General features: G+C 49.1%; 1 protein-coding gene across 3 annotated transcripts in view; it reads left to right on the forward strand.

Moving 5' to 3' along the window:
- Positions 1-20000, forward strand: part of LOC143284891 (PDZ domain-containing RING finger protein 4-like) — a 536817-nt gene that overhangs the window by 223948 nt on the left and 292869 nt on the right. The window lies entirely within an intron of this gene.

The following is a 20000-nucleotide window of genomic DNA, read 5'->3' on the forward strand; positions in this document are numbered from 1 at the left end:
AAAGTGGCGGACAGTGAAGTCCTTTTCTTTCTTGCCTGATTGAAAAGGACAGTAAAAGTGGGGAACAGTGAAGTCTTTTTCTTTCTTGCCTGATTAAAAAGGACCGGGAAAGTGGCGGGCAGTGAAGTCCTTTTCTTTCTTGCCTGATTAAAAAGGACAGGGGAAATGGCGGACAGTGAAGTCCTTTTCTTTCTTGCCTGATTAAAAAGGACCGGGAAAGTGGCGGGACAGTGAAGTCCTTTTCTTTCTTGCCTGATTAAAAAGGACAGGGGAAGTGGCGGACGAGGATTGAAATGGCTCCATCACTCGAAGGGAGATGACTGCCGAGTGACGGCAGATAATACAGAGGTGTGATGTGATGACAGACCTTTGACGTTTAATGACAGACGCAGCGACAGGGTTGGGTGGGGGTGGGGGGTGGGGGTTGGGTGGATGGCTAACCACCCGCTTCCCCAACCCTCTCCTGTGATGATGCTGGATGTGGCTGTCTGATGCCGAGCACCTGTGCGGAAGATGGTTAATTGAAAGTTGCAGCGGCCTGTGTGGCACTACTCTCTCCGCTTCCCTGGATAGTAGTATAGCCCTGTGTGTGTGTGGGAGGGGGAGGGGGGGTATCGGTCTGTCCACTTCCCTGAATAGTAGTATAGCCCTGTGTGTGTGTTGGGTATCGGTCTGTCCGCTTCCCTGAGGGTAATGAGATAAGCAAGTACACATGCTTTTTTCCACCCAGTCCTGGACATAAAAATCCAACCAACCAACCAACCAACCAACCAACCAAACAAAAACCCGCAAATATTAAGCATAAGAAAACAAGAAGAAAAATCAAAGTACTATATCCAAAAAAAAAAAACACAAAAAAAAAGAAGGTGGGAGGGGCGGGGGAGGGGGGGGGAGAGAAATAATCCATCGACATCAAAGTTATGGAGGTGTGAAGAGGTGTGAGGAGAGGGGAGGGGCGGAGTGTGGGTGATGAGAGGGGGAGAGGGTGAAGGGAGTTGCAAAACAGAGATGTTATGGGGAAGCTGCACGTACATCCATACACACACACGCAGCGCGCTCTCGCACGCACGCACACACACACACACACACACACACACACACACACACACACACACGTCAGCAATGCAAACCACATACATACACACTCACATAAGACTCACATACACACTTTCCCCATCTCACCCACTAAGCTCCCCCTCCTCCCTCCCCCCCCCCTCATGCACACACACACACACACACACACACACACACACACACACACACCAATCCAAACCACCCCCCCCCCCACCCTCGACGAACTCTCCATCCCGACGTCTGGCCCTTGAAGAAAGAGAGCGCGGCCCAGCCTATAGGTGTGTGTGGTGGATGGTGGGGGGGAGGAGGAGGTGGGGGTGATGGAGGGTGGGGCTGGTGGAGAAAAGAAATGAGTTTTCTTTTCTGTCCGCTCCCATCATCAGACGACATCATGGGGAAGCGTTGACCCGTGTCGGCCAAACAACGCCCCCTGTCGGGCGCGGGGCCGCTCCGTCGCGCGCGACCGGTGTTGTCTCCCTTGAGATGCTGGGCAAAATAATGTCGTCGTTGTTGTGTGCCTTTAGGTGCTGGGCCAATTAATGTCGTTGTGTCCCTTTAGGTTCTGGGTAAAGTAAAGTCGTTGTGTCCCTTTAGGTGCTGGATAAAATAATGTCGTCGTTGTTGTGTCCCTTTAGGTGCTGGGTAAAGTAATGTCGTTGTGTCCCTTTAGGTGCTGGATAAAATAATGTCGTCGTTGTTGTGTCCCTTTAGGTGCTGGATAAAATAATGTCGTCGTTGTTGTGTCCCTTTAGGTGCTGGGTAAAGTAATGTCGTTGTGTCCCTTTAGGTGCTGGATAAAATAATGTCGTCGTTGTTGTGTCCCTTTAGGTGCTGGATAAAATAATGTCGTCGTTGTTGTGTCCCTTTAGGTGCTGGGTAAAATAATGTCGTTGTGTCCCTTTAGGTGCTGGGTAAAATAATGTCGTTGTGTCCCTTTAGGTGCTGGGTAAAATAATGTCGTTGTGTCCCTTTAGGTGCTGGGTAAAATAATGTCGTTGTGTCCCTTTAGGTTCTGGGTAAAATAATGTCGTTGTGTCCCTTTAGGTGCTGGGTAAAATAATGTCGTTGTATCCCTTTAGGTGCTGGGTAAAATAATGTCGTTGTATATCCCTTTAGGTGCTGGGTAAAATAATGTCGTTGTATATCCCTTTAGGTTCTGGGTAAAATAATGTCGTTGTATCCCTTTAGGTGCTGGGTAAAATAATGTCGTTGTATATCCCTTTAGGTGCTGGGTAAAATAATGTCGTTGTGTCCCTTTAGGTGCTGGGTAAAATAATGTCGTTGTGTCCCTTTAGGTGCTGGGCAAAATAATGTCGTTAAGTCCCTTTAGGTGCTGGATAAAATAATGTCGTCGTTGTTGTGTCCCTTTAGGTGCTGGATAAAATAATGTCGTCGTTGTTGTGTCCCTTTAGGTGCTGGGTAAAATAATGTCGTCGTTGTTGTGTCCCTTTATGTGCTGGGTAAAATAATGTCGTTGTGTCCCTTTATGTGCTGGGTAAAATAATGTCGTTAAGTCCCTTTATGTGCTGGGTAAAATAATGTCGTTGTGTCCCTTGAGGTGCTGGGTAAAATAATGTCGTTGTGTCCCTTTAGGTGCTGGGTAAAATAATGTCGTTAAGTCCCTTTAGGTGCTGGGTAAAGTAATGTCGTTGTGTCCCTTTAGGTGCTGGGTAAAATAATGTCGTTGTGTCCCTTTAGGTGCTGGGTAAAGTAATGTCGTTGTGTCCCTTTAGGTGCTGGGTAAAGTAATGTCGTTGTGTCCCTTTAGGTGCTGGGTAAAATAATGTCGTTGAGTCCCTTTAGGTTCTGGGTAAAGTAATGTCGTTGTGTCCCTTTAGGTGCTGGATAAAATAATGTCGTTGTGTCCCTTTAGGTGCTGGGTAAAATAATGTCGTTAAGTCCCTTTAGGTTCTGGGTAAAGTAATGTCGTTGTGTCCCTTTAGGTTCTGGGTAAAGTAATGTCGTTGTGTCCCTTTAGGTGCTGGGTAAAATAATGTCGTCGTTGTTGTGTCCCTTTAGGTGCTGGGTAAAATAATGTCGTTGTGTCCCTTTAGGTGCTGGGTAAAATAATGTCGTTGTGTCCCTTTAGGTGCTGGGTAAAATAATGTCGTTGTGTCCCTTTAGGTTCTGGGTAAAGTAATGTCGTTGTGTCCCTTTAGGTGCTGGGTAAAATAATGTCATCGTTGTTGTGTGCCTTTAGGTGCTGGGTAAAATAATGTCGTCGTTGTTGTGTGCCTTTAGGTGCTGGGTAAAATAACGTTATGTCCCTTTAGGTGCTGGGTAAAATAATGTCATCGTTGTTGTGTGCCTTTAGGTGCTGGGTAAAATAACGTTATGTCCCTTTAGGTGCTGGGTAAAATAACGTTATGTCCCTTTAGGTGCTGGGCAAAATAACGTTAGTTCCCTTTAGTGCTGGGTAAAATAACGTTATGTCCCTTTAGGTGCTGGGCAAAATAGCGTTAGTTCCCTTTAGTGCTGGGTAAAATAACGTTATGTCCCTTTAGGTGCTGGGCAAAATAATGTTATGTCCCTTGTCGCTTCGTCAGTTTAACACTCATTTGATTAATCAAATCTTCAGTTTGTTTTAATCAATTCATTATTCAGAATACATATTGAACATGTGTAACATCGCTTCATGAAAGAGAAGAGAAAGAAACACACACACACACACACACACACACACACACACACACACACACACACACACACACACACTTCGCTACCTAAAATTTCACAGGGTGACAGTGGACAGGGCAGCACCGGTGTCCCCTGTTGGTTAAGGGCCAGAGATTTACTGTCCGCGCCGGACATCAAAAGACCTTCCGCCTGAGGTGGTCTCAGACTGACAGCAGGTGAGAGGGGGCGGGGCGGGGGAGGAGGAGAGGGGGAGGGTGGAAGTAGAAGGGGGTGGGGAAGATGGGGGTAGGTTGGGGTGTTCAGGTGGAACAGGTCGGTAGAGTAAGTAAAGCCTGGGGTGGTTGTGTGTGTGTGTGTGGAGGGGTGGGGTGTGTGGGGGATGGGGGGGAGGTGAGCGGGATGAGGATGGGGGCCTTACTTGTGTCTTGGTGGATGGTGTGTGTACTGTGGAGGGTGGGGTTGGAGGGTTTGAAGAGTCTATCAGGATACAACGTGTGTCTTGGCGGATAGTCTATTACAACATGTGTCTTGGCGGATAGTCTATCAGGATACAACATGTGTCTTGGCGGATAGTCTATAACAACATGTGTCTTGGCGGATAGTCTATCAGGATACAACATGTGTCTTGGCGGATAGTCTATCAGGATACAACATGTGTCTTGGCGGATAGTCTATAACAACATGTGTCTTGGCGGATAGTCTATCAGGATACAACATGTGTCTTGGCGGATAGTCTATCAGGATACAACATGTGTCTTGGCGGATAGTCTATCAGGATACAACATGTGTCTTGGCGGATAGTCTGTCAGGATATATTGTGTCTTGGTGGATAGTCTATCAGGATACAACGTGTGTCTTGGTGGATAGTCTGTCAGGATACAACGTATGTCTTGGTGGATAGTCTGTCAGAATACAGCACACACACACACACACACACACACACACACACACACACACACACACACACACACACACTCTACTTCTTCTTCTTCTTCAACAACTACTATCACTACTTCCACCCTCACCATCACCACACCTGAATTTGTCTCATGTGTGTGAAAAGAAGTGACATGAAATATCTACAACTACTGCTGCTGCTACTGCTACCAATACTATACATTTAATATCAATTTAAATGGAAAAGACGTCAAACTGAAGACGACGACTACTACTACTACGACGACTACTACTTATAGTACTAAACATGCGCGCTCGCACCATCCAAGTTGGCATTCAATACTTATTTTGATCAATCAGTGACATTACATCTGAAAGAGACGCAATACTTCAGCCTTTCCCTTCCGACTTTGTAATTCGCTGTCAGAAAAATGTAGAGATTGGAATAACAGAGAAAATGACGTATCGCTTATTACTGGCGATAGCATTGCACTACAGTCTGTGTAACCGGCCGAGAAGAGAATAGTACAAATTCCGAAGAAATGAATTTCCCCCGCAACGCTACCGACACTGCTTCCGCCTAACCACCGACAGCCATCGATCCCATCATGCCTGGGAGACAGCAAGGGGGATGACTCTGGGCGAGGATGGAAGGGAAGTAATTCTAAATATCGGTTTCAGCATCACGCAGGGGAGACGGGGAGAGGGAGCCAGACAGTGATTTCAACAAGTGTCAGGCTCCAAGCGCCGGCCACCACTGCCAGTGGCTGACAAATTGATTCCCTCCCTTCCATCCTACTGCTGTCCCCTGAAATTGATGGGCTGGATTATTGGCTGTACTTCGGAATGAAACACTCAGTGCAACATACTCGAGAACTGTATAGACACACATTCAACAAGCAAGAAAGAAACCAAATCAAAAGAAATAACGAAACCCCCAAAACTATTTCAAACAGGACAAAGAAGCGGAATGGCGATGCGTGAAAAATAACGAACGCTTCGGATTTCAAAACATAAACGCTTGTCGGGTTCGATTAAATTTAGGACAATTCACCCGTTGGCGTAACAGTTGATTTCACGCATGCATTACGTTATGCAAGACTGCACACCATAATGATGTTACGACCAATTTGGGTTTGATTGTTTTCGGCTGATTAAACACCTTGTGAGGGGCGGCAGTAGAGAGACCAGATGTCTTTTACATGCAGCTTGGCACAATAAAAGAACTTGAGACATGGAAAAATCAGCACCCGTGTTTACATAAGAACGGGAAATATTATGTTTCTACTTTGTGAAAGCCTTTGTCCACTTCGTGTACATAATGCATACTGCCCAAAACAGGACAATGCTTGCAGCGATGTCCGTTTTCTGGAAAAGCAACTCTTGAAATTGTTATGACTTCCTTTTTTACTCTGCATCGTTTGTTAGCTCTTTGCGGCGTGCTGAGACAGTTTGACTCTTTATTCCTGGCTGTAGCTGATTGCCCGAGAAAACCGAAATGTATGGAATCAACAGCGAAATTAATGTGGCTGGTGTTCATTTTATGGTGAACCTTAAAAAAGGATGTGCAAATGAATATTTGTCATTCAGAAAAAAAGAACATTACAGATAAATCATCTTTTCCTCCTTCTTTCTTATCTTCTTTCCATCTTACTGCTGCTACTGCTACTACTAGTACTGCTACTACTGCTGCTGCTGCTGCTACTACTACTACTACTGCTGCTGCTACTACTACTACTGCTGCTGCTACTACTGCTACTACTACTACTACTGCTAATAATAATAATAATGATGATGATGATGATGATGATAATACGAATCCTCCTCCTCCTCCTTCTTCCTTAATTGGTGGAATTGTAAAAAGGCTTTTATTGTGCCTAATTCTCTACCCATTAAAGAGCCAGTCAATATGTGCCTAATTAATGAATCAATGAATTAGTCAAACATTATTCTTCTTCTCCTCCTCCTCCCTTCCTCCCTTCTTCTTCTTCTTCTTCTTCGTTAACTGGGCAGAATTGTAAAAGGCCTTTGTTGTGCCAAATTCACTACCAATTAAAGAGCCAGTCAGTATGTACCTAATTCTTTACCCATTTAAGATTCAGTCAATTAGTCAAACAATCTTCTTCTTCTTCTTCTTCTTCTTCTTCTTCTTCTGGAAGAAATGGGATCTGCTGTTGTAAGCAGACGTTGATTTTGCCGAGCAATAAAGGGAGAGCACTTTAGATTTTGACATGGCTCAGGAGGGCAGTATCGGTGCACGTGGATATTGCCACAGGCCATCCTGCAATCATCTCCAGAAATGATAAAACATATAGAGTAAAAGAACCGAGAAAAAGACGTGAAAGAAAGGGAGAGAGAGGGGGGGGGGGGGGGGGGGGGGGCGACAGAGAGAAAGAAAGAAAGAGGAGAAAGGCCGGCAGACAGACAGACAGACTGCTGAAGCCGGGGTAATTGGGAGGACTGCAGTCCCCGGGGAAGGACGTGCAGAGAGGGGGGTTGGCAACAGCTTGTTAGAACGTGAAGGGGACAGGAACACCACAGCCGATGAACAAAAAACGGGGTGGGGAGGGGGGGGGGAAGGAAGACCGTGAGCTAGCTCGACTCGCGCCGAGGGTCCATTGTGGCCCCCACTCGTGGAGAGAGGCAGGGGGATCAAGTGAGGTAATGATGTGTCTTGAGGTGCTGCCCCGGGACATCCACCCCTCACCGCACCCCTACCCTCACCCCCATCCACCCACACACATCCCAGGGAGGAGACAGAGACATGTATGGGTGAGAGACATTGTGCTGTGTTGAGCGGAGGAGACAGAGACATTGTGCTGTGTTGAGGGGAGGAGACAGAGACATTGTGCTGTGTTGAGGGGAGGAGACAGAGACATTGTGCTGTGTTGAGGGGAGGAGACAGAGACATTGTGCTGTGTTGAGGGGAGGAGACAGAGACATTGTGCTGTGTTGAGGGGAGGAGACAGAGACATTGGTCTGTGCTGAGGGGAGGAGACAGAGACATTGTGCTGTGTTGAGTGGAGGCGACAGAGACATTGGTCTGTGCTGAGGGGAGGAGACAGAGACATTGGTCTGTGCTGAGGGGAGGAGACAGAGACATTGTGCTGTACTGTGTGGAGGAGACAGAGACATTGTGCTGTGTTGAGGGGAGGAGACAGAGACATTGTGCTGTGTTGAGTGGAGGAGACAGAGACATTGTGCTGTGTTGAGGGGAGGAGACAGAGACATTGTGCTGTGTTGAGGGGAGGAGACAGAGACATTGTGCTGTGTTGAGTGGAGGAGACAGAGACATTGGGCTGTGTTGAGGGGAGGAGACAGAGACATTGGTCTGTGCTGAGGGGAGGAGACAGAGACATTGGTCTGTGCTGAGGGGAGGAGACAGAGACATTGTGCTGTACAGAGGGGAGGAGACAGAGACATTGTGCTGTGTTGAGGGGAGGAGACAGAGACATTGTGCTGTGTTGAGGGGAGGAGACAGAGACATTGTGCTGTGTTGAGAGGAGACAGAGACATTGTGCTGTGTTGACGTGGGGGTGGAACCAACTGGAAGCACCCGGGGTGGGGCAGAATAAAAACGTCAGAAAAGGAATACAAGGAACTTGTGCAATAGAATGGGGAACATGTTTGTGAAAGAACGAGTGCATGTCTGTGTTATCGTGCAGTCCAGTAATCATAAAATGTGAAAACAATAATTTCAGTTTGTTGTTGTTGTTGTTGTTTTTAGAATCATTAATTACAGAATGTGCACACATGAACTTTGTGGACCAGCAATACTTGTCAATGAAATTCATAATCGGTCAGTTTTTTGCTTTGGGTTGTTTTTTTTTTGTTGTTGTTGTTTTTTGGTTTGGTTTTGTTGTTATTGTTTTTTGTTTTTTTTGTTTTGTTTCCTTTTTTTTTCTTTTTTTTTTTTTGTTTGTTTGTTTGTTTGTTTGTTTTGTTTTGTTTTTGTTTTTTGTTTTTTCTGTGGGGGTTTTGTGAAGGCCATCTGGTGTGTTGCTAAACATGATTGAAAACAGTTACGCAGTATCAGAGATGTATTCTATTGCTATTTAAACGACGAATAAACGCGCAAAAAATGCTTGAAAACAATTAAGAGAAAGACGTGCAGAGAGGAAGGGCAGAGAGAGAGAGAGAGAGAGACACACACACACACACACACACACACACACACACACACACACAGAGTAAGCTCAGCGTTCTGGTCATCTAATTGACGTTATGTCGTAAAAGACTGAATCGATAGCAAGAGAGACAGAGAGAAATTGAGAGGGGTGGAGAGAAGAATGGATAGAGAGACAGAGACAGAGGGAGGTGTGGGGGGTGAGAGGGGGTGTGTGGTCAAAGAGAGGGAGAGACAGAGATTAAGGTGGAGGCCGAATGACGGCGTGTGAAGAATCAGGACTCCAGAGGATGATGACCAGGGCTGGCCACACTTCACACTGATAGAACAGGCCTCGGGCAGCACAGCACGACACGGCACAGCACGGCACGACACGACACAGCACGACACAGCACGACACGACACAGCACGACACGGCACAGCACGGCACGACACAGCACGACACGGCACAGCACGGCACGACACGACACAGCACGACACGGCACAGCACAGAACGACACGACACAGCACGACACGGCACAGCACGGCACGACGGCACAGCACGACACGACACGGCACAGCACGACACAGCACAGCACGACACAGCACGACACAGCACAGCACGACACAGCACGACACGGCACGACACGGCACAGCAGGACACGACACGGCACAGCACGACACAGCACGACACGGCACAGCACGACACGACTCGACACGGGACAGCACGACACGGCACAGCACGACACGGCACAGCAGGACACGACACGGCACAGCACGACACAGCACAGCACGACACGACACGACACAGCACGACACTGCACAGCACGACACGGCACAGCACGACACAGCACGACACGGCACAGCACGACACGACACAGCACGACACAGCACGACACGACACAGCACGACACGACTCGACACGGCACAGCACGACACGACACAGCACGACACAGCACGACACGACACAGCACGACACGACACGACACGACACACCACGACACGACACAGCACGACACAGCACGACACGACACAGCACGACACGACACAGCACGGCACGGCACAGCACGACACAGCACGACACGGCACAGCACGACACGGCACAGCACGACACGACTCGACACGACACAGCACGACACGGCACAGCACGACACGACTCGACACGGCACAGCACGACACGGCACGACACGACACGACACAGCACGACACAGCACGACACGGCACGACACGGCACAGCACGACACAGCACGACACGGCACGACACAGCACGACACGGCACAGCACGACACGACTCGACACGGCACAGCACGACACGGCACGACACGACACGACACGACACAGCACGACACGACACAGCACGACACGACACGACACGACACGGCACAGCACGACACGACACAGCACGACACGACACAGCACGGCACGGCACAGCACGGCACGACACAGCACGGCACGACACAGCACGGCACGGCACGACACGACACGGCACACAGCACAACACGGCACAGCACGACACGACACGACACAGCACGACACGACAGCATGACACGACACGACACAGCACGACACGGCACGACACAGCACGACACGACACGACACGGCACGACACGACACAGCACGACACGACACAGCACGGCACGACACAGCACGACACGACACAGCACGGCACGACACAGCACGACACGACACAGCACGACACAGCATGACACGGCACGACACGACACGACACGACACGACACGACACGGCACAGCACGGCACGACACAGCACGACACGACACAGCACGACACGACACGGCACAGCACGACACGACACGGCACAGCACGACACGGCACAGCACAGCACGACACGACACAGCACGACACGACACGACACGACACGACACAGCACGACACGACACGACACAGCACGACACGACACAGCACGACACGACACGACACGACACAGCACGACACGGCACGACACAGCACGACACGGCACAGCACGACACGACACAGCACGGCACGACACAGCACGACACGACACGACACGACACAGCACGACACGACACGACACAGCACGACACGACACGACACAGCACGACACGGCACAGCACGACACGACACAGCACGGCACGACACAGCACACAGCACGACACGACACGACACGACACACCACGACACGACACGACACGACACGACACACCACGACACGACACGACACGACACGACACAGCACGACACGACACGACACGACACAGCACGACACGACACAGCACGACACGACACGACACGACACGACACGACACGGCACGACTCGGCACGACACGGCACAGCTCGACACGGCACGACACACCACGACACGACACGACACGGGCACGACACAGCACACAGCACGACACGACACAGCACACAGCACGACACGACACAGCACACAGCACGACACAGCACGACACGACACGACACAGCACGACACGACACGACACAGCACACAGCACGACACGACACAGCACACAGCACGACACGACACAGCACACAGCACGACACAGCACGACACGACACGACACAGCACGACACGACACGACACAGCACACAGCACGACACGACACAGCACACAGCACGACACGACACGACACAGCACACAGCACGACACGACACAGCACACAGCACGACACGACACGACACAGCACACAGCACGACACGACACGACACAGCACGACACGGCACAACACGACACGGCACAGCACAACACGACACGACACAGCACACAGCACGACACGACACAGCACACAGCACGACACGACACAGTACGACACGGCACGACATGGCACGACACAGCACGACACGACACAGCACGACACGGCACGACACAGCACGACACGGCACGACATGGCACGACACAGCACGACACGACACAGCACGACACGGCACGTGAAGCCTGAGGAATGCAGTTGGTTGTGGTGGTGTCTCTCTTCTGGACTCTCCTCTCTCATCTCTTCCAAAACACTTACATTTCCCTTCGTCACCCTCGGCCACGTAATTGCTTTTTTTTCTTTCTCGCCTGCCCATTCTCCATTGCCATTTGCAAATTGGTGGTTTCTTTGTATGTTTTTATTTGTGTGTTCGCTTATTTGTGTTGTTTATTTGATTGTTTCATTCACAGAGGGAGAGCTACACATTCGATTTGGCCAGAAATTTAGTGCCTTCGGTGTTGTGGAGTGGTCGGTTTGTTTCGATCAGAAAAAAAACTATTGTATGAAAAGAACACACTAGCGCACACCCACCCACGCACCCATCTTAGCACACCCCCACACACGCGTGCTGGGAGAGATGATGCCAGGATTTCCCTTTTCAAAGATAAAAAACAAAAACATTCCAAACCCATTCAGAAAATGTTAGACATTGACGTTTACAGACAGACAACTCTATCTCTCTGTCTGTCTCTCTGTCTGCCTCTCTCTCTCTCTCCTCTCACAGTCTCTGCCTATCTCTATTTATCTCTCTGCTTCCCATTTATTATGATTATAGTATCGATCAAGTTTCTGTCTGCGCTTTCCTTTCCTCCACCCCCCCTGCCCCTCCCCTCCCCCCTTACCCCCTCCCCGCGCTTCTCTATCTGTCTTGTTTCTCCTCTCTCTCTCTCTCTCTCCCCCTCTCTCTCTCTCTGTGAGCTCCTATGTCCATCACCACTATTGCCCTTGTCTTCAGTGCCCTCGCTATCAGCATAATCATCGCCTTCATCATCATCACAAACATTGGCACACACTCCCTCCACCACCATCTCTGTCTTCCCCACATCACCACCACCGTCACTACAACAACGACCACCTTCCGCCCCCCCCCCTCCCACCTCCCATCCCTGCCAGCAACAAGCAGCAATAAGGAAGGAGCAACAGCAGCAACAAGCAACAACAGCAGCAACAAGCAACAACAGCAACAACAGCAGCAACAACAGTAGCAACAAGCAGCAACAAGCAACAACAGCAACAGCAGCAACAAGCAACAACAGCAGCAACAGCAGCAACAAGCAACAACAGCAGCAACAAGCAACGACAGCAACAACAGCGGCAACAAGCAACAACAGCAGCAACAGCAGCAACAGCAGCAACAAGCAACAACAGCAGCAACAGCAGCAACAAGCAACAACAGCAGCAACAAGCAACGACAGCAACAACAGCAGCAACAAGCAACAACAGCAGCAACAAGCAGCAACAAAAGCAACAAGCAACAACAGCAGCAACAAGCAACAACAGCAGCAACAAGCAGCAACAAGCAACAACAGCAGCAACAGCAGCAACAACAGCAGCAACAAGCAACAACAGCAGCAACAGCAGCAACAAGCAACAACAGCAGCAACAAGCAACGACAGCAACAACAGCAGCAACAAGCAACAACAAGCAGCAACAAAAGCAACAAGCAACGACAGCAGCAACAAGCAGCAACAACAGCAACAAGCAACAACAGCAGCAACAAGCAACAACAGCAGCAACAAGCAGCAACAACAGCAGCAACAAGCAGCAACAACAGCAACAAGCAACGACAGCAGCAACAAGCAACAACAGCAGCAACAAGCAACGACAGCAGCAACAGCAGCAGCAACAGCAGCAACAAGCAACAACAGCAGCAACAAGCAACAACAACAGCAACAAGCAACGACAACAGCAACAAGCAACAACAGCAGCAACAAGCAGCAACAGCAACAAGCAACAACAGCAGCAACAAGCAACAACAGCAACAAGCAACAACAGCAGCAACAAGCAACAACAGCAACAAGCAACAACAGCAGCAACAAGCAACAACAGCAGCAACAAGCAACAACAGCAGCAGCAACAGCAGCAACAAGCAACAACAGCAGCAACAGCTACCGAAGTTGGGAAATCTTGATGAAATCTTCTGGAAGCATGGTGTACAAGGGAGACCCAGCCTGCTATGTTTTAATTAACTCTTATCTCCTCTCTTTTTGGCCGCTCGGTCTGCCGGTGTGTTGGACCACAACACCACCCTCTTCATTTAGATCCCTGGATTTTTTTTAATTTTTATATATAACCTTAACCCATAAACTTCTCCTAGTCCACCCCTTTCTGTTTCAGTCTACTACTTCAGTCTATCCCTTTCCGGTTCAGTCTATCCATTTCTGGTTCAAACGCCCCCTCCGGTCGCAGAGCAAACACGTTCTTCTCCGAAGCACTCCATTCTGTCCCCAAAGTACTTTTTTGCCCCAGAATACTTTCCCGGAATAACCCATTTTATTCCCACCCCCGCCTCCTCCAGTTTTGTTACAAAATATGCTTTTGTGTACCCCTCCCCCCCCCCCTCCCCCCTCTCTCTTCCTTACCCCTCCTTACGCCGTCCTCTATCTTTATCTCTCTCTCTCTCTCTCTCTGCTCTCTGTCTGTCTGTCTGTCCATGTCTCTGCCTCTCTCTCTGTCTGTCTGTCTGCCAGTGTCACTGCCTCTGCCTCTCTTTTTCTCTCTGTCTCTCTGTCTCTGTCTCTGTCTGTCTCTCTCTCTCTCTCTCTCTCTGTCTCTCTGTCTCTGTCTCTGTCTCTCTCTCTCTCTCTCTCTCTCCCTACACCTTCCTCTGTCCTCTTTCACTCTCTGTCTGTCTCTATCTGTCTGTGACTCTCTGTCTTTCTCGCTGTCTCCTGTCTGTCTGTCTGTCTGTCTCTGACTCTCACCCCCCACCCCACCCCTCACCCCCTCACACACACACACACACACACACATCTTAGAAAAAAAGATCAAAGTGAGTGGTCAGAGGAGGAGGGGGTCGGGGGTGGGGGGTGGGGGCGGTACTGGCACTGATTTAAAACCTATCTGTCTTGGCCAGCATCTTGAGTTGTGCTTCCCAATGCATTCAGTGCTAGTTTCACGTGCTTTGAACTCGTTCTGATAAACCGCTTTGATATCGTTCTGAATTCTCCGGGGCTGGAAGAAAAAAGGAACAGGGGGTGGGTTGGGTGGGGGGAGGGGGAGATATTTTTCTTTTTTTTATGTCTGGTCCGGTACTCTGACGAACAGATTGCTGATGCTGTTGCATGCTGCATGCATGCTTGCTGCTTCTCCAAGCAGGGGCACGGGCAGGGAAGAGGGGGTATATGAGGGTAGGGTGGGAGATTGGAGGGGGGGGGGGGAGGGTAGCATTTGGGGCTTTCTTTTCTGTCAGACTTTTCATCCGTGTAATGCTCTGTCGCCACATCGTGCATGCGCAATCTGGCCGGGATGTCAGGCTGAAAGCCGGCCACTGGGATGGGATGGGATGCGCGTGCGCACCACGCGACTTTGGTGAACGGCGTCTTCCGATTGGTGCAAAGTTTCTTCCTGCCCTTGGTCCGTGAAGGTTTCCGGACTGGAGGGGTGGGGGTGGCGGGGGGAGGAGGGGTTGATGGAGGAGGGGGGGGTTGGTGTTGAGGTGCAAATGGCCTGTGTGGTGTTTTCATTTATCAATGGACTGGTGGATTGATTAAGGCATTGATATTTTTGTCTATTAATCCATCTTTGATTTATCATTGTTTGGTGTTCCATTGTTTTTAACCATTTTTTTGGATTGCGTATATCTATTTACCTATTCATTTATTTGTTTATTTATATATCAATTAATTTATTTATTTGTTATTTATTTATTCATAATTATTCGTTTATTTATACTGTTATCCTGATTCTTTGGAAACATTTCGGTCTTACGACACTGAAATATTGTTTTGTTTCTATTGTATGTCCTGAGTCTTTGGGATCATTTGGGTCTTTGGGCGGTGTGAAGTTTTTGACGACAGTGGACAGTAAGTTGTGTGTAGGACAGAGAAGAACGGGGAGAAAACCTGGTTTTTTTCCGAATGGTAATGAATCACACACAACGAGCTGAGCACAGCGCACGGTCTTTCGTTTGGATCTGTGTGACAGCTGATATTCCCATGGGTAGCCTTTCTGGCACTAGTTGCTATCGGTTTTTAAGGCCTCATCCTTCTTCCGGTGATGAGGAGGGGGGGGGGAGGAGGGGGGGAGGGGGGTAGAGGGCGAAGGGCGTCTGGATTTGGAACAGTTGCTTTTTTTTTTTTTTTTTTTTTGCGCGAGCGAGGGAGAGAGGGAGGATAGGTTTTTAAGCCACTCTGTGTGTGTGTGTGTGTGTGTGTGTGTGTGTGCGTGTGTGTGTGTGTGTGTCTCAGTCCGCTCTTCCATGTGTGGGTGGGTGGGTATGCGGGTGTGGGTGTGTGCCTGTGTGCCTGTCTGTCTGTGTCTGAGCGTGTATGTGTGCGTCTCTGTGCATGCTTTTGCGAACATCCGCGCGCCTGCGGGCGTAAAATGTTTAATGACTTCTTGGTTTTTCCTGCGGACTCCATAAAGTGGAGTGTGTTGTAAGCCTTTAGGAGTCTCCAGTGATGTTAACGATGCCCAAAGTTTTGGATGACGCCAATGTAGTTTTCAGTCTCTCTCGTTCTCCCTTTTTGTAATCAGCGTCCCAGTTTTTCCACTCTGTGTTTATCAGTGCGCGCGTGTGCGTATGTTTGTCCGCATCAAAAAGTTGTTTTTGGCAGCACTACGCGAGCGCTCGCGGATGTGTTTGTGTGTGTGTGTGTGTGTGTGTGTGTGTGTGTGTGTGTGTGTGAGCATGCACGAGTGCGTGTGTGTACAAGAGAGGGTGCGTGTTTGTGTACGTGTTTGCTCTAACATGCGTGCGTGTGTGTGTGTGAGTGCACATATGTGTGCGCGCGCGCCAGCTTACATGTATATAGTTAAGCGACGACGGAGTTGAAATATAGCGGTTGAAATACAGCCGAGAAAAGATTGAGGCAAGCTGATGTTGAGGAAGTGATACGCTTCATGTGTACAGTGATAGGAGACAGCCGCAGTCACCTCGGTCGGGCCCGGTTAGTACTTGGATGGGTGACCGCCTTGGAATACCGGGTGCTGCTGGCACTCCTTTTTGAGGCCCAACACTCGGCTTATATCACAGATTGACATAAGTTTACATTTGGGCCACCAGCAAAGTGAGAGCTGTATTATCAATGGTTTCTCCAGTCATTGGGAAACCATTCACAGCTTAGTCTTTTGTGAAGGACTATGACTCTCAAACTAGGAAGCAAAATTGCACTGGTTCTTAGTGCTGCAGCCTTGTTGGGCTAGTTCGCCTTTGGGGAACCATCCCAACGCCGACTGTCCTAAAACCCTCTTGGCCGAGAGAGTGGGGATGTACTTGGGCAAGACACTCTCCACTGTAATCAAATTCTAGCCCAAATAGTCGGAACAGCAGTTGCCTCCTCTGCTGTTCTGATGGTCATAGTCGGACACGACTGACTATCATATATATATATATATATATATATATATGTGTGTGTGTGTGTGTGTGTGTGTGTGTGTGTGTGTGTGTGTGTGTGTGTGCGTGTGTGTATCTTTCCTGCCTGGCTATGTGATTTCCTTTCTGCAGCCTGTCCCCGTGAATTGTCGTTGGCTGGTCAGCTGCCATTGGCGTTAGGAGTCGTCTGTCTCCACCCATGCTGCATGCAGCCCGACAGTTTGCAACGTGTCCTCGTCTCCGCTCACTCCGCCTCCCTTGTCTTGCCTTGTGGTCGTCGCGGCGCACGTGTTGATGCAGTCATACGCCTGTGCGCTTGGAGGAGCAGAACAGAACGTGTATGGACAGTCGTACACATTTAAACACACGCACACGGAGAAAGATACATGCACGAGCGCAAACATGTTGCTCTCTGAACGCTAAACGGATAACTTTCTTTTCTTCGTTTTGATAATTATGGTACCTGTTTGGCACAGGATATAAAAGTTCCCAGAAATTTCATAAACTGGAAACTTTCCTCCTGCAGACATTCGCATGCACACAGGTACACACGTGCGCATGTTCGCGCACACAAACACTCACACATGCGTGTACCCGGCTCCCGACACTCACACACACACACACACACACACACACACACACACACATGTCCCTCCATCACTGTCATCTGTGCCCGTTGTGGAGTGCTGACTGAAGGAAAAGGAAAGGGAACATGTGGAGCTCTGTGGGGAACAATCGATGAGCCAGTAGTCCCCGGGGCCAGGTAGAAAATACATCTCACGTAGACAATGATTAATATTGATTAATGCTATTATCGCCAAATATAGCCTTTCCCTTTTCATCAACCCCGCCTCTCTCTCTCTCTCCTCACTCTCTCTCTCTCTCGTGGTGTGTGTGTATGTGTGTGTGTCTGTGCGTGTGTGCGTGTGCGTGTGTGTGTGTGCGTGTGTGTGCGTGTGTGTGTGTGCGTGTGTGTGTGTGTGTGTGTGTGTGTGTGCGTGTGTGTGTGTGTGTGCGTGCGTATGTGCGTGCATGTGTGTGTGTCTGTGCGTGTGCGTGCGTGTGCGTGCGTGCGTGCGTGTGTGCGTGCGTGTGTGTGTGTGTGTGTGCGTGCGTGTGTGTGTGTGCGTGCGTGCGTGCGTGTGTGTGTGTGTGTTCGTGCGTGTGTGTGTGTGTGTGTGTGCGTGCGTGTGTGTGTGCGTGTGTGTGTGTGTGCGTGCGTGTGTGTGTGTGTGTGTGTGAGACACTTGCTCAGCATGCCATCTGGCAGTGTAAAGGCCGAGGCGGGCAGTGATGTTGGAAGTCTTCCATCATGTGTGGCACCTGCCTCTATGGCCCCGCCGCTAAAACAGTGCATTTTATCTGGGGGGTCCTCCACTGAACTGTGCTGCTGTCATGCTGGACGGTGGGTTCATCATGATGAGGATGATGATGATGATTATCATGATAATATTCATGATAGTAATAACAACAACATAATTGAGGATGTGGATTAATAGTAGTGGTAGTTTAGTACATCTGTATGGCGTTTTCAAACCACTCGAAGTGTTTCAAGATATACGTCAGTCAATCACAAAATACACAAGAACACAGACACACACACACACACACACACACACACACACACACACACACACACACACACACACACACACATGCACCCACGAACGCACACACACACACACACTCACTCACACTCTCTCACACACACACACACACTCACACACACAGGGTGGGGTGTGGGTGGGGGGGCGTATTTCTCTCTTTCAGGCCCAAAGGTCGTGTGAAAGATATGCTGACAGTCATTTGAGAAATCGGACACTTGCCGCTAAAGCAGTGTATTTTATGGAGTGACTGAAGATCTTGGTTCTAAGACAGGAGCCCATTTTTTCTTGATACTTTCAGGCTGTTTAAGCATCACTCCGTGGATTGAACCAAGAAGGCCACTAACATCATTGTTATGAATCATGTCGCCATTTTAAGCCGTTGGTGAAACCTGATCTTACTGCAGGTGATTCGGTTTGCCTTCCGTTTAAATCATGTCATGGAAATGGTTTGACAAAATGACGTGTTCGTTTTGCGATCTTTTTCTTCTTCGTTCGTGCACTGCGACTCCCATGTTCCTGTGTTTAGTCATCCGAACAGACTTAGCTGTATGACAGTTTTCACGTCGCCGTATAGGCAGCCGTATCCCGTGTTCGTTTTGCGATAACATTGAGGTCAAAGTTACATTACTGATTAGTATGTCCGCCATAATATACTCAAGAAAAAAATGTGTCTGCGGCGCTACCGTTTTGCGACAGAACTGAGAACAGAACAGTTTCAGTTTCAGTTTCAGTAGCTCAAGGAGGCGTCACTGCGTTCGGACAATCCCATATACGCTACACCACATCTGCCAAGCAGATGCCTGACCAGCAGCGTAACCCGCCCAACGCGCTTAGTCAGGCCTTGAGAAAAAAACCCCATAAAATAAGAACTACTACTACTAATAATATGTATAAGGCGCAAAAATTCGATGAAGTCAACTATAAGCGTACAAAATAAAAATTTATGTCTACACGTGGTCATGTGAGATGTCACAATGCTGGTGATGACCTTTTTGTTGCAAAATGAACAGAATGCTGTGACGGAAGGTATGGCGATAGATTTCTGTCTGGGTTGAGACAGTGCCAGGAACTCTTGTCAGCCTTCAGTAAAGAAAACGTACTTCTGGATATTTTTCATTTCATTTTCAAGGAGTGCTTTCAATGACGGTGTTGTTGTTGGCCGTTCTATTCCTATTGCTGTTGAAGCAAGTGCGCGTGGGTGTTTGTGTGTGTGTGTGTGTGATTGCGTGTGCGTATGTGTGTGCACATGTGCTTGAGTGTGAGAGAGTGATTGTGTGGATATGTGTGTTGCGAAACGAGCAACCGTTTGTATACCGTTGGGTGGTCTTCAAATTCTACTCTCTCTCTCTCTCTCGCTCGTTCTGTTTCTCTGTGTCTCTGTCTCTCTCTCTCCTTCTCTCTCTCTGTGTCTCTG

The sequence above is a fragment of the Babylonia areolata genome, chromosome 8 (assembly GCF_041734735.1).
Source record: "Babylonia areolata isolate BAREFJ2019XMU chromosome 8, ASM4173473v1, whole genome shotgun sequence".
Taxonomy (NCBI): Eukaryota; Metazoa; Mollusca; class Gastropoda; order Neogastropoda; family Buccinidae; genus Babylonia; species Babylonia areolata.